This window comes from Erythrolamprus reginae, chromosome 5 (genome assembly GCF_031021105.1).
Source record: "Erythrolamprus reginae isolate rEryReg1 chromosome 5, rEryReg1.hap1, whole genome shotgun sequence".
Classification (NCBI taxonomy): Eukaryota; Metazoa; Chordata; class Lepidosauria; order Squamata; family Dipsadidae; genus Erythrolamprus; species Erythrolamprus reginae.
In genome coordinates this window covers 103257241-103284707 of record NC_091954.1, presented here as the reverse complement: position 1 = coordinate 103284707, position 27467 = coordinate 103257241, and positions in this window count along the sequence as shown.

The window sequence follows — 27467 nt, the reverse complement described above, 5'->3', positions numbered from 1 at the left end:
TTCGTAAGACGAAAGGTTCGTAAGACAAAACATTGTTTCCCATAGGAAACAATGTAAAGTCAATTAATCCGTGCAAACAAAAAAAAAACCCGCAAAAAATGGCTTTCGACGACTGCTGGGAAGCGGCGCGGCTGTTTTAAAAGGTGACAGCCAGCCTGGGGGGCTTGCCAGCACCCCCCGAATCCGGGTTCGGGGTTCGGGGGGTGCTGGGAAGCCCCCCAGGCCAGATGCGACCTTTTAAAACAGCCGTGCCGCTTCCCAGCTGTCTCCCGAAGCCGAACACGGAAGTTTGGCTTTAGCGTTCGGCTTCAGGAGACAGCTGGGAAGCGGCACGGGTGTTTTAAAAGGTCGCAGCTGGCCTGGGGGGCTTGCCAGGGCCCCCCGAACCCCGAACCCGGGTTCGGGGGGGTGCTGGCAAGCTCCCCAGGCCGGCTGCGACCTTTTAAAACACCCACGCCGCTTCGACAAATAACTCGAACAAAGTTCGTAAGAAGAGGCAAAACTTTGCTGAACCCCGGGTTCGGTTCGGGGGCGTGCTGGCAAGCCCCCCAGGCTGGCTGCGACCTTTTAAAACACCCGCAACGCTTCCCAGCTGTCTCCTGAAGTCGAACGCTAAAGCTGAACTTCCGTGTTCGGCTTCGGGAGACAGCTGGGAAGCGGCGCGGCTGTTTTAAAAGGTCGCAGCCGGCCTGGGGTGCTTCCCAGCAACCTCCCGAACCGAACCCGGGGTTCAGCAAAATTTTGCCTCTTCTTACGAACTTTGTTCGAGTTACGAACCGGCGTTCGGGAGGCTTCTGGGAAGCCCCGCCGCCCGGCTGTCACCTTTTAAAATAGCCGCGCGGCTTCCCAGCAGTCTCCGAACGCCGGTTCGTAACTCGAAAAAAGTTCGTAAGAAGAGGCAAAATTTTTCTGAACCCCAGGTTCGTATCACGAGTTGTTCGTAAGACGAGGGGTTCGTATCTTGAGGTACCACTGTAATAATAATAATAATAATAATAATAATAATAATAATAATAATAATAATAATAATAATTTTAAAAAATTAGTCTCCGGAGAGGGGTGGCATGCAAATGTAATAAATTATTATTATTATTATTATTATTATTATTATTATTATTATTATTATTATTATTATTATTATTGTATGCTACCCCTTTATATATGTTAGAATATAATATAATGTAATGTAATGTAATGTAATGTAATATATGTCACGCTGAATATTGACAGCCCCAGAGACATTCAGTAATTAAATAGTTAACTGTGTGTGTTTCTTTAAGATCCTCCTATCGTGATGTAATATCCTGCCACATCATTATACCTCATATCCTCCTTCTTCATTCTCTGTTATTTATTCTCCATTCTTATTCTAACCTCCATCATGTGAAGACGTTTTTATTACTTTGTCCCTCGCGACATATTTATTTATTTATTTAGATTTGTATGCATATTTGTTTTGTACTTTTATAATAAAAAGAAATCTTGCTTATTATAATCTTGCTTATTATAATAATATAATATAATATAATATAATATAATATAATATAATATAATATAATATAATATAATATAATATAATATAATATAATATAATATAATATAATATAATATAATATAATATAATATAATATAATATAATATAATATAATATAATAATAACCTACTCTCCATTCCTCTGCTTGCAATAGAATACATTATTCCACTAGTCTTGGAATGTTGCATTGCCTTTGATCTGATCTAAATGTAGTTCATAAAATCATCTACCACAGTGTCCTACCGGTCAATGAATACTTCAGCTTCAACTGCAACAACACATGTGCACAAAATAGATTCAAACTTAAAGTGAACCGCTCCAAACTCGATTGCAGAAAATACGACTTCAGCAACAGAATGATCAATGCATGGATGCACTACCTGACTCTGTGGTTTCTTCCTCAAACCCCCAAAACTTTAACCTTAGATTTTCTACAGTCGACCTCACCCCATTCCTAAGAGGTCTGTAAGGGACGTGCATAAACGTACCAGGATGCCTACCATCCCTGCTACTGTTCTATTGTCCAAATTTACTTATACCTATTTTGCTTTTGTTTATGTTTATAACATACCCTGTTTCCCCAAAAATAAGACACCCTGAAAATAAGACACAGGAGAGATTTCGTAGAATTGCCTAATATAAGGCATCCCCCAAAAGTAAGACATTGGGGACATATACTGTAGTTTTAAATATGGTAGGGGGCAGTGTTCCCTCTAATATCCTGTTCCAAATAACCATAGGCATGGGAATCTATATAATCTGTCAGAATAATTTTACTGTGTATATTTTATAATTTAATAATTATAAGCTAAACTAGTAATTGGCGGCATTGATAGTGCTTGATATATATTGCTTCTATTTATTAAAATTTTGATTGATAGACATAAGAGTTCCAATTTACCATATTTAAAGCTTATTATAAATTAATTGTTTAGTGGAAGATTTAATTCTTCTTCCTTGAAAAAAAGAAAAGAAAAGACATCCCTTGAAAATAAGACGTAGCACATCTTTGGGAGCAAAAATTAATATAAGACGCTGTCTTATTTTTGGGGAAACAGGGTAGCTATTATCTTGCACACCTTTTGACAAACAAACAAACAAACAAATAAATGTAATAGGGTTGAATGACCTTGGATAGAATTATTCCATTCATTCCTGAAGCAATTGGTACTGCTCCCAAAGCATTAATGTTTCCATGGGATCAAATATTCACATTATCCTCACATTTAATGTGTGTTTCCTTGTTCTATGTATATACCCATTTATAAACCACACTAAAATAATAAATAAAACATTAGTGATTTTTTTAAAAAGTATATCAAATTAATCTCTCTCTAAAAACCCCCCATCTCCTATTTACAAACTTAACAGTGAAGGTATACTTCTTTACATTTATATAATGTATATTTAGATACATGTAAATGGATCAGCTGGGGCACATTAAATTTTTTAAAGGTATGGCCTTTTTGGAAGCCCAAATCTTGTTTTAACTTTAGGTATTTACTTGGGAAATTTATTTAGCCACCCAGTATTAATGTGACTCCGCGCAGCATATATCAAGTGAAAAATTTCAGAAGTTCAGTTACCATTAAAATAAGTAATAGGTGATTGAGGACCTTCAATCACATTTTACCTCACAAGACAGGATCTTCTATCACCCTGGCTTCGAAACCTTGGAGAAGAGCCATGTTTTAATGCCTTACTAATGCCTTTCTAACAGCCAACATGGTCGGAGTAAGTCTGGAGTTTATATGACATTGATATATTTACAAATTTCCCCATAATTGAATAGGTTCCATAGATGCATACCTATGCATGAAATATACATATGGATGAACCTCAGTCCATTAACACCACAATCAGGTGACATTTTAAATTATGACTCCTATTAAATCACATTATAACTGATGGTGTAGGATTATGGAGCATCTGAAGACCATTTGCAATCCCTTGATTACTCTTGGAAAGTTCCCAGACAGGCAGTAGGGGGTCCTCAAGTGGGGTATTAGCCTCAAGTTCTTGCTCAGCTCCAAGAGATCCCTCCTTCAGATTCCACAGAATTTCAAGTATTTATATCAAGGCAAAGGCTGGCAGTCTAGGGATATTTATGTATACTAAGCAGAAGATAATAAAGTAGTTAATAGTTGAATTTTACATGTATGGATCTGGTTTGCTAAATTGTACCTGATAATTATTTTGAACTATAATGTTTCAAGTTTTATTGGATTTATATGCCGCCCCTCTCCGAAAACTCGGGGTGGCTAACAACAATCATGAACAATATACAATAAAATCCAATACTAAAAGCAAATTAAAACCCATTAATATATAAAAACCAAACACACATACAAACATACCATGTATACAGTTGTAACGGCCAAGGGGGAGAAAAAGTCTTAATTCCCCCATACCTGGCGGCAGAGGTGGGTTTTAAGTAGCTTACGAAAGGCAAGGAGGGTGGGGGCAATTCTAATCTCTTGGGGGGAGTTGGTTCCAGAGGGCCGGGGCCGCCACAGAGAAGGCTCTTCCCCTGGGTCCCGCCAAGTGGCGTTGTTTAGTTGACGGGACCCGGAGAAGACCCACTCTGTGGGACCTAACTGGCCGCTGGGATTCGTGCAGCAGAAGGCGGTCCCTGAGGTAATCTGGTCCGGTGCCATGAAGGGCTTTATAGGTCATAACCAACACTTTGAATTGTGACCGGAAACTGATCGGCAACCAATGCAGACTGCGGAGTGTTGGTGTGACATGGGCATATTTATGGAAGCCCATGATTGCTCTCACAGCTGCATTCTGCACGATCTGAAGTGCTCTTAAGGTTTTTCAAACTATGTGACACAAAATATAGGATTTTTCTAATATTTGATAAGCTTCTATGAGAGACTACATCTACCTACCTACCTATCTACCTATCTACCTATCTACCTATCTACCTACCTACATACATACATACATACCTATCTATTTATCCTCAGTGGTGCAGTGGTTAGAGTCCAGTACTGCAAGCTACTTCTGCATGCTGCCAGCAGTTTGGCAGATTGAATCTCAATAGGCTCAAAATTGACTCAGCCTTCCATCCTTCCACGATCGGTAAAATGAGGACCCAGATTGTTGGGGGCAATATGCTTCCTCTCTGTAAGCATATTGCCCCCAACAATCTTACCGAGGACATTTTCTTAGAGAAGGCTATAAAGCACTGTGAAGTGATATATAAGTCTAAATGTTATCGCTATTGCTATTGCTATTGCTATTGCTATTGCATCCATCCATCCATCCATCCATCCATCCATCCATCCATCCATCCATCCATCCATCCATCCATCCATCCATCTCTCAAATGCAGGTAATATTTCCTCATTAAGATTTTGCCTCTAGATCAGTGGTTCTCAATTATTTTCTGTTATGCCCCCCCCCCCAAAGAAGAAAACATTCCCCCCCAACATCTCCTCTGATGCACATCTTGTGGCCTACTCCATCCAACCTGCCAATCCCCAAATTGCGACCCACCATGAGACGCACATCCTGACACTTGTACCAGTACAGTGATACCTCGCCTTACGAACCCCTCTTCATACGAACTTTTCGTGATACGAACCCGGTGCTTAAGATTTTTTTGCCTCTTCTTTCGAACTATTTTCACCTTATAAATCCGAGCTGCCACTGCTGGGATGCCCAACCTCCGGACTTCCGTTGCCAGGAGAAGCGCTGGGATTCTCCTGAGACTCCCCTCGCTGGAAAACCCCACCTCCGGACTTCCGTTGCCAGCCAAAGCGCTGGGATTGCCCTAAAGCTCCTCTCAATGGGATTCAAAGCAGTGCCAGCAAAAATGAAGGGAATCCCTTCATTTTTATCAGTGCTGCTTTGAATCCCAGTGAAGGGAGCCTCAGGGGAATCCCAGCGCTTCGGCTGGCAACAGAAGTCCGGAGGCGGGGTTTCCCAGCTGCGCAAGGCAAAAGGGGTGACTTTTGGGATGGGGTTGCATGCATTATTTGCTTTTACATTGATTCCTATGGGGAAAATTGCTTCGTCTTACGAACTTTTCATCTTACGAATGAATTAAGTTCATAAGGCGAGGTATCACTATATTTCTGTCGCGTTCTTTGGTGTTGTTTCCAGGGCAGCCCATTCTAAATGAAGTTTGATTGAACTCGTGAAACATTTTATTTTAGAGTGGGGTCCCTTGGACCCAACACCGAGGAATGTGACGGAAATTCCTGGTACAGGTGTCAGGTAGGAGGCACGTCCTACTCCCTTCTGCTGCTGCCAAAAAAGCACTTTCCCTGGAGTAATGCATCCCCTTGGCCATGCCCCATTATTTGAGAAGCAGTGCTCTAGAATCTAGATCAAGGGTTCTTAGATTGATTGATTGATTCAGAGGTGGGATTCAGCTGGTTCACACTGGTTAGGGTGAACTGGTAGTGGCGACCTGCCTCCCCGCCCAACCACGCACAATCCAGGCCTACATAGCTGTGTTTTATGATGCGCATGGATGTGTGGACATAGCTCAAATTTTCAATTCTGGGCAAACTGGTTGTTAAATTATGTAAAACCCACCTCTTTGATTGATTGATTGATTGATTGATTGATTGATTGATTCCTTGATTGATTGATTGACTAACAGATTTTGTAACTACAATCCTCAATCTGAGTATTGTATTGGCAGATCTGTGTCAGCAAATACTTCAGAAGAAAAGGATTTAGGGGTAGTGATTTCTGACAGTCTCAAAATGGGTGAACAGTGCAGTCAGGCGGTAGGGAAAGCAAGTAGGATGCTTGGCTGCATAGCTAGAGGTATAACAAGCAGGAAGAGGGAGATTATGATCCAGCTATATAGAATGCTGGTGAGGCCACATTTGGAATACTGTGTTCAGTTCTGGAGACCTCACCTACAAAAAGATATTTACAAAATTGAACGGGTCCAAAGACGGGCTACAAGAATGGTGGAAGGTCTTAAGCATAAAACGTATCAGGAAAGACTTAATGAACTCAATCTGTATAGTCTGGAGGACAGAAGGAAAAGGGGAGACATGATCGAAACATTTAAATATATTAAAGGGTTAAATAAGGTCCAGGAGGGAAGTGTTTTTAATAGGAAAATGAACACAAGAACAAGGGGACACAATCTGAAGTTAGTTGGGGGAAAGATCAAAAGCAACATGAGAAAATATTATTTTACTGAAAGAGCAGTAGATCCTTGGAACAAACTTCCAGCAGACGTGGTAGATAAATCCACAGTAACTGAATTTAAATATGCCTGGGCTAAACATATATCCATCCTAAGATAAAATACAGAAAATAGTATAAGGGCAGACTAGATGGACCATGAGGTCTTTTTCTGCCGTCAGACTTCTATGTTTCTATGTTTCTATGTAACTTGATGACTGTTGCTCTAGATCAGCCTTCTACAGGTCAAAATCCTCTATAGTTCTCAGTCAAAGGGTATTATATTCTAAATAGATTTGTAGAACAAGAGTTTAGTGATGGCTGCTGTGAACAATACTGAATTGTTTATGAACAAATGAGTACCATATATACTCGAGTATAAGCCGAGTTTTTTCGCCCCAAAAATGGGCTGAAAAACACAGCCTCGGCTTATACTCGGGTCATTGACAAAGTCACCACACGAGGGCGCCATTGCTTGAGCCAGAGCGAGGAGGCACCAGCTTTTGTTCCCTCTGGCAGGCCGTAGTTCCTCTCCCTAGCTCAAGCAAAGAAGGCAGCCATTTGCAATGGTGAGTCGGATTAAAAAGGCCCCCTGCTGTCAGATTCTCCTCCCCCTCCTTTGAAAGGATTTAAACTGTTTAAAAAATGGTATTTTGTGGTAGTTGCTGTCCTTGCTTGGATAGGATCTAATAATGTGTTATGAGGCAGAGCTAGACAGGAATTCTTTTTCTATCTGTCTATCTTTCTATCTATCTATTTTTCTATCTAACTATTTTTCTTTCTATCTATCTATCTATCTATCTATCTATCTGTATCTATTTCTATCTATCTATCTATCTATTTTTCTATCTGTCTGTCTGTCTGTCTATCTTTCTATCTATATCTATCTATCTATTTCTATCTATCTATCTATCTATCTATCTATCTATCTATCTATCTATCTATTTTTCTGTCTGTCTGTCTATCTATCTTTCTATCTATATCTATCTATCTATCTATCTATCTATCTATTTCTATCTATCTATCTATCTATCTATTTTTCTGTCTGTCTGTCTGTCTATCTTTCTATCTATATCTATCTATCTATCTATCTATCTATCTATCTATCTATCTATCTATCTATCTATTTGGTTTTCTATGCTGATAACCTCACAGCAGCTAATGCTGAAGCTCTTCTTTGGATACACTTATTTGTTTGTTTGTTTGTTTGTTTGTTTATTTAATTGGATTTGTATGCAATCCCTCTCCAAGGACTCAGGGTGGCTCACAGCATATATAAAAACAGAACAATAATGTAAATCCAATTAATGATGAGAAGGAATCCAGTTTTGAAGGATTTTAACTCTTAGGTTTTAGCTTTGTTCCTGATCGAGCTACTTTTTTTACTTTTTAATTTATTGTTAATATTGTTAATTTGTTTACCCTCTTTTAAATTTACAGAGCTAGTTTACTGGTTTTCTTTAAAATAAATATTCTAAAACATGTCTCAATTAATGTAATTTTATTGTTTTCCATTTTTATAAGTTACCAGTAGCCACTGCATTTTCTAACCTCGGCTTATACTCGGGTCAATACGTTTTCCCAGTTTTTGTGGCAAAAATTGGTGCCTCGGCTTATACTCGGGTCGGCTTATACTCGAGTATACAGTGATCCCCCGCTCGTTGCGAGGGTTCCGTTCCAGGAGCCCCCGCAATGAGCGGGTTTTCGCGAAGTAGCGATGCGGAAGTAAAAACACCGTCTGCGCATGTGCAGACGGTGTTTTTACTCCCACAGCGCTAGCGAGGAGCCGAAGATTGGGGGCGGGGCGGCTGTTTGCCGCCGGCATGGAGGGCTTCCTAGCAGCCCCCCAAACCCGGGTTGGGGGTCCGGGGGGCGCTTGGTATCGCCGGTTTTGAGCTGAGTCCGGAAGCGAATTCGCTTCCGGACTCAGCTCAAAACCGGCGATACCAAGCGGCAAGGAACGGCTTGTCTCGGCGCTTTCGAGCTGACAGCTCGAAAGCGCCGAGACAAGCCGTTCCTTGCCGCTTGGTATCACCGCTTTTGAGCTAAATCCGGGAGCGAATTCGCTTCCGGACTCAGCTCAAAACCGCCGATAGCAAGCGGCAAGGAACGGCTTGTCTCGGCGCTTTCGAGCTGTCAGCTCGAAAGCGCCGAGACAAGCCGTTCCTTGCCGCTTGGTATCGCCGGTTTTGAGCTGAGTCCGGAAGCGAATTCGCTTCCGGATTTAGCTCAAAACCGCCGATAGCAAGCGGCAAGGAACGGCTTGTCTCGGCGCTTTCGAGCTGTCAGCTCGAAAGCGCCGAGACAAGCCGTTCCTTGCCGCTTGGTATCGCCGGTTTTGAGCTGAGTCCGGAAGCGAATTCGCTTCCGGATTTAGCTCAAAAGCGGCGAGAATGAACGGCGTGGGCGGGCGAAGGGCGGGCGGCAGCGAGGAGTTTGCGTGGGCGGTGGGGAAACTCCTCGCTGATGCCAGCAAGAGGGGGAAGACCCAGGGAAGCCGCTGCCATCTACGCATGCGTGCCCGGCACGCATGCGTAGATGGTATTTTTGACTTCCGGGTTGAAAAATAGCGAAGTACCCTGTTCGCAATGGTTGGGGACGCAATAAACGGGGGATCACTGTATACGGTAAATCATCTGGGCTTCAAAGAATGAAAACGTTTGTTCGTTGGGCTAAGATACAATATGGATTTCGCTCATTTAGCTTTACCACATAATGTGCAATTCCTGGCGGCTTATTTATCATTTAACAAATCACAATAAAAGAAAATGCAGCTTAGCAATTGCTACTTGGTCACAAGAGAAGAAGATGCTCTAATATCTTGATTGGTAGGTCTATGGCAAAAGACTGTGGTTCAGAGGTTGGAGCCAGAGCTAAGAGCTATAATCCCAATACATTTCAAAAATATGGATTCACTCTAAAAGACTGCTAGAGAAAGAACTCTTTTCAATCCATGGATCCTTCAGGGAATCAAACAGCAAAACTCCTTCAGGCAAAGAATGTAATGACCAAAGGAGAAAGGAGAAATCTGCTCAGGTTATGTTTCAATTTGCCTTTTCCAAGCTTCCCTACAAACCATTTTGCCACTGATTCTCTGCATTTTGTCCTGCAGTTATCCAGTTAAAGAAAGCACAGAGAAAAACAGGGACTTCAGTGAAAATCAAATGCAAAAAGATATTACTTTAGGGGAAAAGTGTTTGCAAAAATATGTGCATATTAGGGAAGGTAATGTGTACATTGGGAGTCATGTACCTGAAAATGCATACAAATTTTGTGCAAGCTTGAAAGACAAATTTGCAAACGGATGCCGGAAAGAGATGAAACTAATTTAAGATTGGAGAAAAATGAGCAAAGAAAGAAAGAAATGAAACTAACAAGACTGTGCGTATCCCTGCCACGATTCCTACAACCTACCCTTCCTACATTAAAGAGCTTTTATTTTTATTTTTTTTATTTTTTTAAATATACTTTATTAATTTATTAAGAATGGGGAAAGGGGATGGGGATACAAAAAGAAAGATAGGAGGGGTATGAGGCAAGCAATCTTTTTATACAGTAGCATATATATATTGTTGTATATTCATTTCAAACATTTATCTATAGATAATTATTTTATGTTCAATATTCATATTTACATAGTCTTATATCTATAAAATATAGTAGTTTAAGAATAAAGTAGAGCTTTGCTATATGCATTGATAGATAGGTATCATAGTAAAGATTTTAGATAAGATGAGAAAAGAAAAGGGGGGGGGGTAGTACCTGCATGCTAGCAGGAATATATATTGTGACAACTTAGTTTGGTTATGTTTATTAATTTTGTGGATAATTTTGTGGGCTAAAGAGCTTTAATTGATGGTATGCTTATTTCACAAAACTTCAGGCACAACAGCCAATGTTTCTCTGAGGGATAGGCAGTTTTTTTCTCTCTTTGAAATGTGTCATTTTGATTTAACATTTCAAACTGGAAGTATAAGTACTAAACATCTACATCTTGTAAATGGTTCGTAATGGTAACACATATGTTACAACTCACACAGAACAGAACCTCAGTACTTTTTAAATAAACCTTTATCTGATAAATCTATAGAAAAAATAGAGATTATCCAAGATATTTTTGAAGCTTGAGAGAAAAACTCTTAAAGGGCTGGATTTGATCATGGGGTGTCCTTTAATAGTACTTTAGAATATACTGTCTGAGGTAGATGAGAAGTCACATTTTCTTATGGTAAAGATGGTTCTGGATTATAAATTGCATCCATTGAGAAATAAATAAAGTATGTTTGAATATTTGCAAGCTGTATCAAGGTTTCTGAATTTAATGAGTGGAGCTGAGCCTTAACATCTGCAGAAAAGCACAAGATGTATTTATGGAATAGTATATTGTAGGAGACAATTCACCCATTTTGCGTACACAAAGACACTTCTGAAGCAATCCACAGAAAGGGATGGAGAAAACACAATACCTAAAGAGTCCCCACACTATGTGTTCTGTCAAGCTCTCTGGTAGACTCCTCCCGAAAATGCACAGATACAAATTTCAGACACACATATGTTTGAAAATTCAAAACAATGTTCTTTATAATGAAAATTCAAATAAACGGAGCACTCTTTTTGTATAGCAAAGAGCACTCGTCTCCAAACAAACTGGTAATTTGTACAAGTCCCTTATCAGTTCTGTGATACTTAGCTTGCAGCTGTGAGGCAATTCAGACACACATCTTTCTTCTTCTTTCACAAAGTGAAACACACTTTGCTCTGGTTTAGTTTCAAAGCGGGGAAAATCAGCACACAAAGGTCGAAGTCAGCAAGGTAGGCACGAAACACAACAATCAGATAATCCTCCACAATGGCCAAACCCACAGGCTGCTATTTATAGCAGCCTCACTAATTACCACAGCCCCACCCAACCACAGGTGGCCTCATTTTCTTTGATAATAATCTCTCAGTTGTTGCTGCCTATGCATCGCTCTCCGCATGCGTGGCTGTATCATTAACTCTTGTTCCAAATCCAAGGAGGAGCTAGATAATTGATCTCCTTCTGAGCTGTCTGCCACATTCTCCTCCTCCCTGTCACTCATGTCTTCTTGATCAGAAGAGCCTTCATCAGCAGATTCCACCAGGAGCAAAACAGGCCTGCAGCATGTGGATGTCTCCCCCACATCCACAGTCCTTGGGGCAGGAGCTGGGCCAGAGCTAACCACAACACTATGTGGTTGTGGTTGTTAAAGAGATTGGATAAAAATAATGAGGGCTATATTCACTTACAACTAGTATCCTAAAATTGGATTCATATACCATATTAAATTCAGATTGGTGAAACTCAGTTGCCCACACTTACCTAGCATACTGTGATAAATTAGGGTTGATTACAGTAGCCTCATTTATGCTGCATGTTAGGACAAGGGCTGGTCTCTCACAACATTGTGAATTTTTATATTCCCAACTCTGCCTAGTCCAACATGTGATGGGGACCTATTCATATTGTCTACAAAATCTCTATCTTCATCTGAATGCCAATGTGTTCAGAAACATAATGATAGAGTAATACACTTGAATGTGAACTACCAAGACACTCGCATTCACTGGCTGGGGAATTCTGGGAGTTGAAGTCCAAATATCTTCAAGTTGCCAAGGTTGGGAAACACTGCTATAATTGTCTGACAAATATCTATAAATAAATAAATAAATAAATAAAATAAAAATAAATTAATAAGACATAAATTCTCAAATACAGTTGGCTGAGTCACATAACTTGCAACTCTGAAACAAACAAGTCACATTATGGTTTAGTAAAATGTGCAGTCCAGGTCAAAGATTTTCTCCATCTTTGGTTCTTTATATGCTATTTTCTATTTAAGCTATTCTTCATAAGAAGGCCCTCTTCTGACTTAATGGAGCATTTGAATTGTATAAAAGGACCATTTCTCCTATGAGTCCTTCTTTGACAGGCCTACAGAGCGGGCGCCATCATACTTTCCCCAACACTGTGTTAAGGTAAGAAATTCTTTTAGTTCACATTATCTCCATCAATCAGAGAAGATAGCCAGAGGTAAGACCAGAGAAAGATAGAAAATCTTGTGAGCAGAAGAAAAGGGAGGAAGCATGTATATTTATATTCTTACATTTCCACCAAATAATATCAGTTTAGAGCGAAATTGCTGTGATAAACAAAAATAATGCTTTAAACATGAAAATATGCACCGTGCATGGTAAGAAAATGTAAATATAGTACAAGTTAATATTTCAAAAATTCTTAGCATGCATTGCCGTATTCCATGGAAGCTATTTCAGCTTTCTGATTCTTCTTTTGTCGCATTCTGTTCATTAAACATAAAACCGCTGCACTTATTTTCATTTATGAAACATCACACACCTTTAACCTGTAAGTTTATAAGCAAAGCGGTTGCTTTCACTTTTTAAAAAAAAATGTATATACCAAAGGATTTCCCTCTTCTATGAAGCAAACAGATGCTGGAAAAGTCTGATTGATTGACCAGTTGATTATATTCATCTATTTATCTGCCTATCTATCTATCATATATTGGCAGACTGTTCTTCTGAATAGTAATGACTTAAAGTAGGCCGTATTGATCACAGCCTAATGTAGGGATTTAATTACATTACAAAACAGACATTGCTAAAATTAACAAACATGATAAAAACAAACCTAAATTCTAGGTTTCCATGGTCACACCGCCCATGGTCATGTGACTTCATTTTATTATGGTTTTACTGAAAAGCAGTACAGTGGTACCTCTCCTTACGAACTTAATTTGTTCGGTGACCAGGTTCTTGAGTAGAAAAGTTTGTAAGAAGAAGCAATTTTCCCCACAGGAATCAATGTAGAAGCAAATAATGTATGTGATTGGGGAAGCCACAGGGAATTGTGGAGGCTCTGTTTCCTCCCAAGAGATTCCTAGAGAGGCTGCAGGGAGGCTTCTCCCCACCTTTTCCAGCCTTGTTTCCTCCCAGGAGATTCCTAGAGAGGCCCCACAGCCGCTTCTCCCTGCCTTTTCAGGCCCTGTTTCCTCCAAGGAGATTCCTAGAGAGGCCCCACAGAGGCTTCTTCTTGCCCTTTCAGGCCCTGTTTCCTCCAAGGAGATTCCTAGAGAGGCCCCACAGCTGCTTCTCCCTGCCTTTTCAGGCTCTGTTTCCTCCCAGGAAATTCCTAGAGAGCCATCATGGAGGCTTCTCCCTGCCTTTTCCGATTACAGTTTCGGAGGCTCAGGTTTGTAAGTGGAAAATGGTTCTTGAGAAGAGGCGAAAAAATCTTGAACACCTTGTTCTTATCTAGAAAATTTCATAAGTAGTGGTGTTTGTAGGTAGAGGTACCACTGTATTTACTTTCAGTTTCTGGGGAAAAAACATTCACATAGGGAACCATTGGTTTACTTAACAACCCTAGAACTCATTTAATAACCACAATAAAAGATTGTAAAATCAGATTACTTGTGTGACTGACTCGTTTATATCATCACAATAGAACAGAATTCTTTATTGGCCAAGTATGATTGGACACACAAGGAATTTGTCTTTGGTGCATATGTTCTCAGTGTGGATAAAAGAAAATGTACATTTGTCAAGATTTATGCGGTACAACACTTAATGATTGTCATAGGGGTCAAGTAAACAATCAGGAAACAATCAATATTAATAGAAATCTTAAGAGGTCAGTAAGGGGCGTACATAAGCGCACTAGAGTGCCTTCCGTCCCCTGTCCTATAGTCTCTCCTATATCTCGTATAATTATTATTATTGTTGTTGTTGTTGTTGTTGTTATTATTATTATTATTATTATTATTATTATTATTTAGATTTGTCTGCCCCCCCCCTCGCCGTAGAGTCGGAGCGGCTCACAACAATAATAAAAACAATATACAGTGTAACAAATCTAATACTTCAACTTGCAACAGCTTGGCAATCTTCTTGGGTAATATAAATGCTTCCATTTGCCCAGCCTTCTTAATCTTGCCTCTCCTTCTTAATCTTGTTTCAGGAAGATTAAAAAATTACATGTCTTTATCCTGGTTACTATTATTTTTTTAAGATTATGTATTACAATGAATGGCTTCCGAACTTTGATCTCTTGGAAATGTGTCCTACGGCATTATTTTTATATTAGGGTTGGGGTGTCAGCTTTATTTTTGTTTATATGATAGGATTTTGCTGCCAAGGTTCTATTTTATACTATAAAACCACCACAAGTTTGTTTTTATTGGGACTGAGTGAGTTATAAATGTGACAAATAAATAAATAAAAATAAATTATAGCATCAGTTAGCAAAACCAAGAATTACTAAGGCTCTAAAATGTTTATGCTATTTTATTGATTTTATAAAGGTTTTTATGTTGCTTTGAACTTGGTAGAGGATTATAACAGCATATAATCCATTTTCTGTCCTCTCCATCATCTTTATTTCATTCTTCCTCTTCTTATACTACAATCCCAAAATTATTGCTGTACATTTTCCCCCCAACTCTTTTTTTCCAATACTTTTTTATTTTTTATTTTGTCTCCCTTGGTCTATTTTGGTCAATTTCCCCCTCTCCTCCCCATCCTGCCTGTTATCCAAGCAGACACTTTTACGAGGAGTGAAATTTAGCTTAGTAAATGGGGTACTGCAAAAGAATGATCATCAGAAATATTCAAGAAGGTGAGGACACCGAAAGGCAGGAAGTAATTTAGGGTATGACTAGCAGAAAAGTTAAAATAAATAACACAGTAGGCAATTTCTTGTTGATTATGAACAAAGCCTTCCTGTAATGAGATCAGTTACTCAGTGTAATAATGTCTCAAAGGAATGCTACAAACCCATTTCTTCAGATGCTTGTAAGTAGAATAAAGGAAGTGGATCGAAAACATGCTGGAAAGGATTGAGCAGTTTCAACTTCCTCCTTCTCTGGGATGCTTATTTTGAAGGTGGTTCCTGATGCTCTCCTTTTAGGCTGCAGAAAGTCTCCCCTGGTGGTTAGATTCTGGCTGGATGTAGTTCAATTTTGTTATTTGTTTATTAAATTTATATGCTTGTCATCTCACTTTCAAGCTGTGATGACCCAGGGCACTACATAGAGATAACGCAAATCAGCTGGCAGTTCAAACTTTGTCTCCCCCAAACAAACCTCAAACAGCCTCTGGTCAGGAGGCTGCATGGCCATAAATGGATGGATGGTTGTCAACAGACTCAAACTCAACCCTGATAAGATGGAGTGGCTGTGAGTTTTGCCTCCCAAGGACAATTCCATCTGTCCGTCCATCACCCTGGGGGGGGGGAATTATTGACCCCCTCGGAGAGGGTCCGCAACTTGGGCATCCTCCTCGATCCACAGCTCACATTAGAGAAACATCTTTCAGCTGTGGCGAGGGGGGCGTTTGCCCAGGTTCGACTGGTGCACCAGTTGCGGCCCTATTTGGACCGGGAGTCACTGCTCACAGTCACTCATGCCCTCATCACCTCGAGGTTTGACTACTGTAACGCTCTCTACATGGGGCTACCTTTGAAAAGTGTTTGGAAACTTCAGATCGTGCAGAATGCAGCTATGAGAGCAATCATGGGCTTCCCTAGGTATGCCCATGTTACACAAACACTCCGCAGTCTGCATTGGTTGCCGATCAATTTCCCGTCACAATTCAAAGTGTTGTTTATGACCTATAAAGCCCTTCATGGCATCGGACCAGAATATCTCCGAGACTGCCTTCTGCCGCACGAATCCCAGTGACCAATTAGTTCCCACAGAGTGGGCCTTCTCCGGGTCCCGTCAACTAAACAATGTCGTTTGGCGGGCCCCAGGGGAAGAGCCTTCTCTGTAGCGGCCTCAACTCTCTGGAACCAGCTCCCCCCAGAGATCAGAACTGCCCCCACCCTCATTGCCTTTCATAAACTCCTCAAAACCCACCTTTGCCGTCAGGCATGGGGGAACTGAGATATCTCCCCCGGGCCTATACAATTTATGTATGGTATGTTTGTACGTATGTCTTTTTAATAATGGGGTTTTTAAAATACAGTGGTACCTCAAGATACGAACCCCTCGTCTTACGAACAACTCATGATACGAACCCGGGGTTCAGAAAAATTTTGCCTCTTCTTACGAACTTTTTTCGAGTTACGAACCGGCGTTTGGAGACTGCTGGGAAGCCGCGCGGCTGTTTTAAAAGGTGACAGCCGGGGGGCGGGGCTTCCCAGAAACCTCCCGAACGCCGGTTCATAACTCGAACAAAGTTCGTAAGAAGAGGCAAAATTTTTCTGAACCCCAGGTTCGGTTCGGGAGGTTGCTGGGAAGCCCCCCAGCCCGGCTGTCACCTTTTAAAACAGCCGCGCGGCTTCCCAGCTGTCTCTCGAAGCCGAACGCGGAAGTTTGGCTTTGGCGTTCGGCTTCAGGAGACAGCTGGGAAGTGGCACAGCTGTTTTAAAAGGTCGCAGTCGGCCTGGGGGTCTTCCCAGCACCCCCCCGAACCTTCAGTGGGGTGCTGGGAAGCCCCCCAGGCCGGCTGCGACCTTTTAAAACAGCCGCGCCGCTTCCCAGCTGTCTCCAAATGCCGTTTTTTTTGCGGGGGTTTTTTTGGTTGCACGGATTAATTGACTTTACATTGTTTCCTATGGGAAACAATGTTTCGACTTACGAACCTTTCATCTTACGAACCTCCTCCTTGCACCAATTAAGTTCGTATCATGAGGTATTACTGTATTTTAAATTGTAAATTATTAGATTTGTTATCAACTGTTTTATTGTGTTGTGAGCTGCCTCAAGTCTATGGAGAGGGGCAGCATACAAATCTAAATAATAATAATAATAATAATAATAATAATAATAATAATAATAATAATAATAAATCCCAAATTTATCTAGCAATATGTACTATACTATACTTGTTTGACAAATAAATAATAATAACACTGGGATATTTTGTCTTCTCCATCCCTGTTACCGACTTGCTTGTACAGTGATACCTTGTCTTACAAACGCCTCATCATACAAACTTTTCGAGATACAAACCCTGGGTTTAAGATTTTTTTGCCTCTTCTTACAAACTATTTTCACCTTACAAACCTACTGCTGCTGCTGGGATGCCCCACCTCTGGACTTCCGTTGCCAGCGAAGCACTCATTTTTGCGCTGCTGGGATTCCCTTGAGGCTCCCCTCCATGGGAAACCCCACCTCCGGACTTCCATGTTTTTGTGATGCTGCAGGGGAATCCCAGCATCGCAAAAACGAGTGCTTCGCTGGCAACGAAAATCCGGAGGTAGGGTTTCCCAGCAAAGGGAGCATCAGTGAAATTGCAGCATCGCAAAAACACCAAAGTCCTCGAAACCCCACCTCCGGACCTCTGTGTTTTTGCTTCGGGCGCTTCGGCTGGCAAAGGGGGTGAATTTTGGGCTCGCACGCATTAATCACTTTTCCATTGATTCCTATGGGAAACATTGTTTCGTCTTACAAACTTTTCACCTTAAGAACCTCGTCCTGGAACCAATTAATTTTGTAAGACAAGGTATCACTGTATTTAGTCTTTTAATTTGGATTACCAGTTGACTAAGACAAATACCACTCTATTCTTCCCCCCAGGAGATAGAAGGAAGGAAAGGTAATGACAAAAGATTATCTGACAGTAAACCTTTCCAGAGTTTCCATGAGTCTACAATATTAATAATGCAAGAACTCTCACATGTATTTTCTTCTTCTTCTTTTGGGTTTCTCAGGGCATATGCGTGTTTCCTGTCGCTCTCATTTAAATTGTCAGCTCTTCTTCTTGTTGGCAGTGACTGCCTCCTCAATACATTTCTTGCTTTCAACAGCTCTTTCAAAGAAAGCTCAGCGTGTGTCTTTTCTCTCCCCCCCCCCATTTTTATTTTTATTTTTACAATCCCACATTGTCATAAATATTTGGAACAAATGTTCCAGAAGGCTCCCTAGAGCAGTGATTTTCAACCTTTTTTGAGCTGCGGCACATTTTTTACATATACAAAATCATGGGGCACATTGAGCGGGGGGGGAGTGCGGGGGCTAAAAAAAGTTTGGACAAAAAAATATCTCTCTCTCTTCCTCCCTTTCGCTCTATTTCTCTCCCTCTTTCTCTCTCTTCCTTCCTCCCCCTCTCTGTCCATCCCTCTTTCTTTCTCACTTCCTTCCTTACTCTCTTTTTTGCTCTCTTTCTATCTCTCCCTCCTTCCCTGCCTCTCTCTCTCTCTCTCTCTCTCTTGCTTTCTCTCTCTCTTTCTCTCTCTCTCTCTTTCTCTCTCTCTCTCTTTCTCTCTCTCTTTCTCTCTCTGTCTTGCTTTTTTTCTCTCTCTTTCTCTCTCTTGCTGAGCTTCGCGGCACACCTGACCATGTCTCGCGGCACACTAGTGTGCCACGGCACACTGGTTGAAAAACACTGCCCTAGAGCACCAAGGAAGATAATTCAAGTTATTCCGTTCCGTAACTATCTCTGGATTTCAAAAAAAGGAAACTCAATTAAGAAGAAGTACATATATGAAAAGCAATCAATTTATTTTAACCACAATTGCAACTTGAGGAGATCAAAGGGCAGGCTTTTTTTTTAAATGAATGCGACATAAAAGAAGGTTGTAGTGATGTTTGTTTTTTTCTGGGCCCTAAACTCTAAATTTAATTTCTGCTGTATCCAGTTTAAGGGTGAAAATGGTTAAGTGCTTGCTTTTTGGAATAAATGGAGTTGTTCCAGATAACAGGAATAAGCAATTTTTCAGTGACCAGGATCCTACCAGGGTCCTATGGTAACTGTGGTATGTTGATGGCATCTAGATCATTGGCTTATGCATGGCTTAGGCATTTTCTGTCAACATCTTTCAGTGCAAATTGGGTGCTCTGGGATGGAGCTCCATTTCCGCTACCCCACTTGCTGTTGTGTATACTCCCTTGCAGTTTGAGGAATGTTCAGATTTGGAGGATGACTGGGATTTAGAGATCATAATTTTCCCTGTTTTACCACCAGTTAGCAATGTTAATGAAGACCACAGAGCTAATGACATAGATATGTGTTCTGCCGGTGTATCTCAACCGCCCGTAATTACAGGGTAATTAGTCCAGGAAGACACACACCACACGATAAAAGGAAAACCCAAAAGTTTTTATAAACAGAAAAACAGAAACCGTTCCCTTTTTAAATGTCAAAGGAATTTTCTGGTACACACAAGGCACAGGTTAAATGCAGTCCAATTGCTCACCCAATAACGGGGAAATTGAGTCCAATTCTAAAGTCCAGAGAGTCCACACACACAATCTTGAACAGCACAAAACCCACGATCTTGACGAAACAATGAATCAGATAAACTACCATGAGGCTAAAACACCAGGCTGCACTTTTATCAGTAGCACTAATTACAGCAGCCCCACCCAACCACAGGTGGCCTCATTTTCTCTTGTAATAATCCTTCAGTTCTTGTCTCCTATGCATCACTCTACGCATTTGTGGATGTGTCATTAATTCTTGTTCAGGATCCAGGAATGATACAGATGACTGATCTCCTCCTGGGCTGTCTACCAAACTCCCCTCTTCCCTGTCACTCACGATTCCTTGGTCAGAGGAGACTTCATCAGCAGATTCTACTGGGAACAAAACAGGCCTGGGGAATTTGCATGTCTCTCCCACATCCACCTCCACATTCCTTGGGACAAGAGCTGGGCCAGAGCTAACCACAACAGATATGAGTTCGGGGTGACTCAAATGGGGGAGATAATAGATGGAGGGATGCTGGTTTCACACACTTTCGGAGACACTTGGAAGAAAGAGGGAGGAGATATTGGAGAATAATTAATTAATCAATTACCTCACATCTGGGTATAAAACGGAAGAGAAGCTGAATTCATTCAATCTTGCATTATAAAGATGGTCACATCCAGGACTTGCTCTGGAGGGTAAGCTACCATGTGTTATTTATTACTTGCTTTTTTTTAATGACTCCTGGCCAGCCCTGATTAGCCCATAAATTTTAGAATGACTTGTGGAATGTTTTTGATGTTACTGCCAAGCTTATCTACTTAATTGCTGAGATGGAGATGGGGAGAGAAGAAAACTGTGTGCAAAGTTGATGTGTTAAAAGGAGAAATAAAGAGGATGTGTTTTACAATGAGACGCATCGAGAAATCATTTATTCCAAGTATTATCAGTATGAGCCTGAAATCAGAACAACTGTGTTCCACCCCTGCATAGAACCAATGTTTATGGTAAATGTCATGGGGTGTATAGAAGGGGTTCTTGAAACGAGCAACTCACAGCACACAAGTTTCCTTCGTAAACCGTATCATTTTTTTCCTCCTTATTTGTATCCCTGTAGGATAGAACAATGTCAGTTTCTCTGAGAGCTTTACTTTCACAGCTAGATAGCTCCGTTAGTGACATCCAGCTAAAGCAAATAAACAAACATCTTCAGATCCCCTGTCCTTCTGTTGTCTGCCATAAAAATGTTGGAATGCAATAAAAACTCACTTTATGATTGCAACTGCTCTGCAATTAAATATTTTCCTGAGTGGAAAGTATTTTCCCCTACCCCAAGTACATGTATCTAAAGCAAGCGTGGCTCATAGGTTGCATATGGTCCTGGACAGCTAGTAATGTACACAATTGTAAACTTTTTTTTTAGTTTGTTTATTGGTTTCCACAATATAGGTAATATTTCTCAGTGGTCTTTTACAGATCGTGACCTGTTTCCATTGCAATTTGTATTTACAATTCAATATGCAATGTGTTTGTTTCAATAGAGTAAGGATAGAGGAAAGGAAAGAAAAGAATAAGTAAGTATGTATATATGTATACTTCTCAAAAAAATAAAGGGAACACTCAACTAACACATCCTAGATCTGAATGAATGAAATAGTCTCGCTGAATACTTTGCGCTGTACAAAGTTATTGCACTGGCTGCCGATCGGTTTCCGGTCACAATTCAACCACAACAACACACGAGCACACAACAGATGCAAACTTAAAGTAAACTGCTCCAAACTCGACTGCAGGAAATACGATTTTAGTAACCGAGTAGTTAATACATGGAACTCACTACCTGACTCTGTAATATCATCACCTAACCCCCCAAAACTTTACCCTTAGACTATCCACTGTTGACCTCACCCGGTTCCTAAGAGGTCAGTAAGGGGCGTGCATAAGTGCAACAGAGTGCCTACTGTCCCCTGTCTTTATGTTTCTCTTTTACTAGTATCATATATATAAACACTGTTAGATCTTTGTATACTACCAGTGTGTGCTTGACAAAACAAATAAATAAAAAATAATAAATTTTTAAAAATGAGTTTGACTTTGCCATTCTGTTCTCACAAAAGTCATACCCATTATCATGAACTCTCTGTGGCCCTAAACTTAAGTACTGTCAAAGATGGTAATTCCCCCTCCAAAAATAGTGGCAAATTGACCAATAAGAAAAGCAGGATTTTCTGTATTTTTTAAAAAATAAGAAACTTTTTTAAAAAAAGCTGGTATGTAATCCATAAATAAACTTAGTACAATTAGAATGGGGATTTTTTTGGGGGGGGAATTATATTCTCCTTCTGTCTTCAAAGAAGTAAAGTCCCATTTTGTTATTCTATCAACCCCCAGTTCGATTTCGACCACCAAAGTTGCTTAACGCTGGCGCAGTGATTCAACTGCTGGATTTCGACAGGAAAAACCTGGTTGGAATCTTAATTCAGTCATGACATTCTCAGTGTGATTTTGGAGTAATCGTTTGTATTTTACTCTTTCCTTAGCTTTCAAGAACTATGATGAAATAAAATGGAGATTAAGCACACTGCCCTAATATCCTTCAAAGAAGGTATTGATTCCTAATATAATGAATAGTAAAACAGTGAACTTCAGCTTCTCTTTTTGGAGCATATCTTTGATATGTGCAATAGCGGTTTGCCTAGATTTCCTTTTATCAAATTCTTCAAAGAAATTACTGAAACTGTAAGACATACACAAGGTGAATTGTGGAAATTAAGAGAAGCTGCAATAGGTTCATATAATGCTCTACCTGACTCTGTGGTTTCTACTCCCAACCCCCAAACCTTTAACCTTAGATTATCTACAGTTGACCTCTCCCCCTTTCTAACAGGTCTGTAAGGGGCGTGCATAAGTGCACCATCGTGCACCACCTCCGGACTTCCATTGCCAGCGAAGCACCCATTTTTGCGATTCTGGGATTCCCCTGCTGGGATTCCCCTGCAACAATGCAAAAACACGGAAGTCCGGAGGTGGGGTTTCCCATGGAGGGGAGCCTCAAGGGAATCCTACCAGCGCGGAAACGGGCGCTTCGGCTGGCAAAACGGGTGAATTTTGGGCTTGCACACATTAATCGCTTTTCCATTGATTCCTATGGGAAACATTGTTTCGTCTTACGAACTTTGCACCTTATAAACCCCGTCCTGGAACCAATTAAGTTCGTAAGACAAGATATCACTGTGTGTGTGTGTGTGTGTGTGTGTGTGTGTGTGTATATATATATATATATATATATATATATAAAATCTACAAAAACAAATATATGTATGTATGTATGTATATATATATAAAGAGAGAAAGAGAGAGAGAGAGAGAAATAAAATAAATAAATAAAAATAAAATAAAATAAACACATTGCAATGTGGATAGCTAAATGTCTATGGAGATTCTCAGTTATCCAGGTCATGCATGTCCCAAAATTGCTTTTTTCAAGAGGCAACTGGACTTTCGGGGGGGGGGTTGTTAAGACAGTTCGTTTCTCATCCAAGAAGCTTCTTCAACATCTTCGATGAGAAGTGAAACACCTTCAAAGAAAAAACAAAAAGTTCAGTTGCCCTTTGAAAAAGAACTTTTAGATTCCCATTGGTATGGACTCTGTGAATCCATAGACACATTTAAATATACAAATCAATGGTTTGAGGAAGGGCACATGGATCAATATGAGGTCCTTGGTGTTCTCTGAGCTTGATTGATTCCTTGTAGATGTTTCATTATCCAACTAGGTAACATAATCAGTGCTATAAGAGAGTGGGGTTTGCTCTCTTTTATATATATTAATGGCTTGGCCTAATGGCTGTGTTGGAATGAGTGTTCTTGGTTGCTCCTTGATTAGCTGTTGTTTACTATTAGCTTCTATGTTTGAGTTAGTAGTTCCTTGATTGGAGTGTTGTTTCTTGCTTGCTTGGTATGATACTGGAGTAGCCATCTCCCAGACCTCTCTCAGTAGTCTATGATCCATTGCCTGGTGGCTTGTAATGGATGGACGCCTTTGCTCTAAATGCCTCCAAATATTCTAGATTGAAATAGGCAAGAGTTCAATCATCATTTGTCAGCCCAAGAATGGAGACTTATGTCAGGTCCTCCTCGCTCGTGGCAGAAAAGACCTTCAGAAGAGAGTGATTGTCAGTGCAATTTGCAGGCTAAGAGGAGCTTCATATGGTGACCTGATAAATCACCTTGCTGTATGGCTTATAAGTTTCCCCTTGGAACATCAGTCATTAGGAATGATCTATCTAACGCTACCATCTTTCACAAGCTGTTCATCCTCATAAAGATACTTCTGTCATTGTGATGGTTCCTTTTTGACCACAGACCATTGGCCATCTAGTATCATTATTGTCAAGTTTTAGCAATTGTGGTGCTAGTTATAATAAAACAAGCATTCCCTAACAGCTGGAGAAAGGAAAACCGTACCATTTATTTTACCAGGTAAGAGTTATCAAGTTTTAAAGGCTGCAACCAGTCAGGGTAGAGGGGAGATATCATTGCTTCGGTAAAGAAAATATTATGTACAAAACAGTTAATTTTGAGTTACAATTGATACCGACCCTGCAAATTTTATTTTCATGGTTCTGAGAGCTTCCTAGACTTGGCGTTCCTAACCTCATATTTCTATTATTTTGTATGTCACTTCTTTCAAAATGATTGATATTTTTAATATACCAAGCAATGCATTGTTATTCATTTTGTTCATGCACAGGTTTTTGTTTCCTTTTTCCTACCATATTGACAAAAAACAGGGGTCGTATCTATGCATGCAACAGAATTAAATAAGAATCAGGACTAGGAAAGCACAGTGAACAATTTGTACAGTTTAAAATTTCAAGTGAACAATCCTATTTTAATATTCAGTAACAGACATTAATTCTTACATGCACAATGTTTAGCTTAGGCATAGCTTATAAGAAGCAGTCTGTCATCTGCACCTCTATAACTGTCTGGTTTGGTGCTGCAACCCAACAGGATTGACACAGACTTCAGAGGATAATCAGAACTGCAGAAAAAGCAATTGCTGCCAACCTGCCTTCCATTGAGGACCTGAATACTACATGAGTCAAAGAGGGCGGGGAAAATATTTACTGACCCCTCACATCCTGGACACAAATTGTTTCAACTCATACCCTCAAAACATCGCTACAGAGCACTGCACACCAAGACAACTAGACACAAGAACAGTTTTTTTCCGAACGCCATCACTCTACTAAACAAATAATTCCCTCAACACTGTCAGACTTTCTACTAAATCTGCACTTCTATTCTACTAGTTTTTCTCATCATTCCTTTCACCCATTTCCTCCCATGTTGACTGTATGACTGTAACTTGTTGCTTATAACCTAAGATTTTTATTAATATTGCTTCTTCATTGCTTATGACAATCATTAAGGGTTGTACCATATGATTCTTGACAAATGTATATTTTATTTTATGTACGCTGAGAGCATATGCACCAAGACAAATTCCTTGTGTGTCCAATCACACTTGGCCAATAAAAATTCTATTCTATTCTATTCTAACTGCTTTGGTATAAATATTGGTTTTCTTTACTAGATTTATAGAGTCCTCCAACTTAAAGACTGTGATTCTGGATCATGGATCCATGACTCTGCACCATAACAACAAGAAAAATAAATAAATAAATAATAAACCAAATAGAGAACCACATAATATTTACTCACAACACACACACTCCTACATACACAAACTATAAAATGTTGTTCACCCTAAGAAAACACAAAAGCAATTCCAAAAGATGAACCTTCCCAAGTGGACCAAATACTTGGGGGAAAGTTGGGTCTTAATGGCTTTTCTAAAGATGAGAAAAGTTGGGGCCTGTCATGAATTGTCCAAGAGATGGAAAGCAAGGAAGAGGTTATTCCAGAACACAGGGGATGCTTCCCAAAAAAACATGCTTCCTAGGTGCTTAAATTTTAAAAGAGGGAGTCTTTTATTAAAGGGGGGGGGAGTTGAGAGAAGGCAGTGACAAAATTAACCTAGTCCTAGTGTTGGGGTTCCAAATAGCATTCAAAATTAAATCAGAGTCCGAGGCGTGGTCTTCCTCAAAGTTCCAATTTATAACAGCCATTTTTATTTTTATTTTTTATTTTGTCCAATACAAATTGAAGGTTAAGGAGAATAAAAACGTGTAGTAGTAAATATCAGGGAAGGGATAGAAGAAGAGATATGAGAATAGAATACATCAATGAAGAGTAGAGGAAGGATATATGGATGGGAGAAAAGATATACAATAAAATATAGGAGAGACAATTGGACAGGGGACGGAAGGCACACTAGTGCACTTATGCTCGCCCCTGTGGGCACCTCTGTGAGAAACCCAAATTTGGAGTCCCGTCAGTTTCTCTACCCAGTTTAAAGTTCATTCCCTTGTTCCCATATCCACAAGTTAATCACATGGCCCTGTCTGGTTCTGTCAGCATGTCTAGTTCTCCCATCAACTTCCGTGCAGGTGCTGACCAAAGGATGACCTTGAGAATCTAGAAGGAATCCCCGCCGCCCAGCTGTCACCTTTTAAAACAGCCCGGGGGGCTTCTCGGCGGCCTCCTGAACGCCGAACCTGGAAGTTCGGGTTTGGCGTTTGGGTTCAGGAGGACGCTGGGAAGCCCCCCGGCTGTTTCAAAAAGCGACAGCCAGGCGGTGGGGCTTCTCGGCGGCGGGTTCGTAAGAAGAAAAAAGTTCGTAAGAAGAGGCAAAAATTTTCTGAACCCCAGGTTCATATCTCGGGTTGTTCGTAAGACGAGGGGTTCGTATCATGAGGTACCACTGTATCTGGTTTCAAAAAATAAAATCAACCCAGACTACCGTATTTTTCAGAGTATAAGATGCACCTTAGTTTTGGAGGAGGAAAATAGGGAAAAGAATCTGCTTACCAGGTATTCATCTGGCTAGCATCCTCAGTCTGGTCAGCTTCAGCACATTATTTTATCCCCTAGTTAGGGCTTTAAAAAAACCTTATTCAGAGAGAGTAACAACGAAAGAGCTTGCAAGCCAGTAAACGCTGGGGAAATCATTAGCACCTGGTTAGGGCTGGACAGAAACATTCGGAGCAAATAGAGCAATGAAAAAAAAAAGACTTAGGGGTGGGGAAACATTCTTTGCAAAGAGTAACAATGAAAGAACCTGCAAGGTAAGAGCTGGGAAGATTGTTAGCACCTAGTTAGGGCTGGGGGGAAAAGCTTTTAAAAAAAAGGTACATTCAGAATATAAGACGCACCTGAATATTCAGCCTCTCTTGGGGAGGAAAAAGGTGCGTCTTATATTCCGAAAAATACGGTGTGTATATGTATATGTGTGGGTATGTATGTATGTATGTGTGTATGTATGTAAATATAACATATTTATATGTTACATATGTAAGATATAGATATAGATAGTGTATATTAAGAGCCACAACTCATTGATCTACTGAACGCCATGAATGGGATCAAGAGCCTGTTTGGTGTAGTTACAGACAACAAGCTAAAAGCAGAGAGACCTTGAGTTTTAGTTCTACCTTAGGCACAAAGTCAGTTAGAGGAAAATGGATGCATT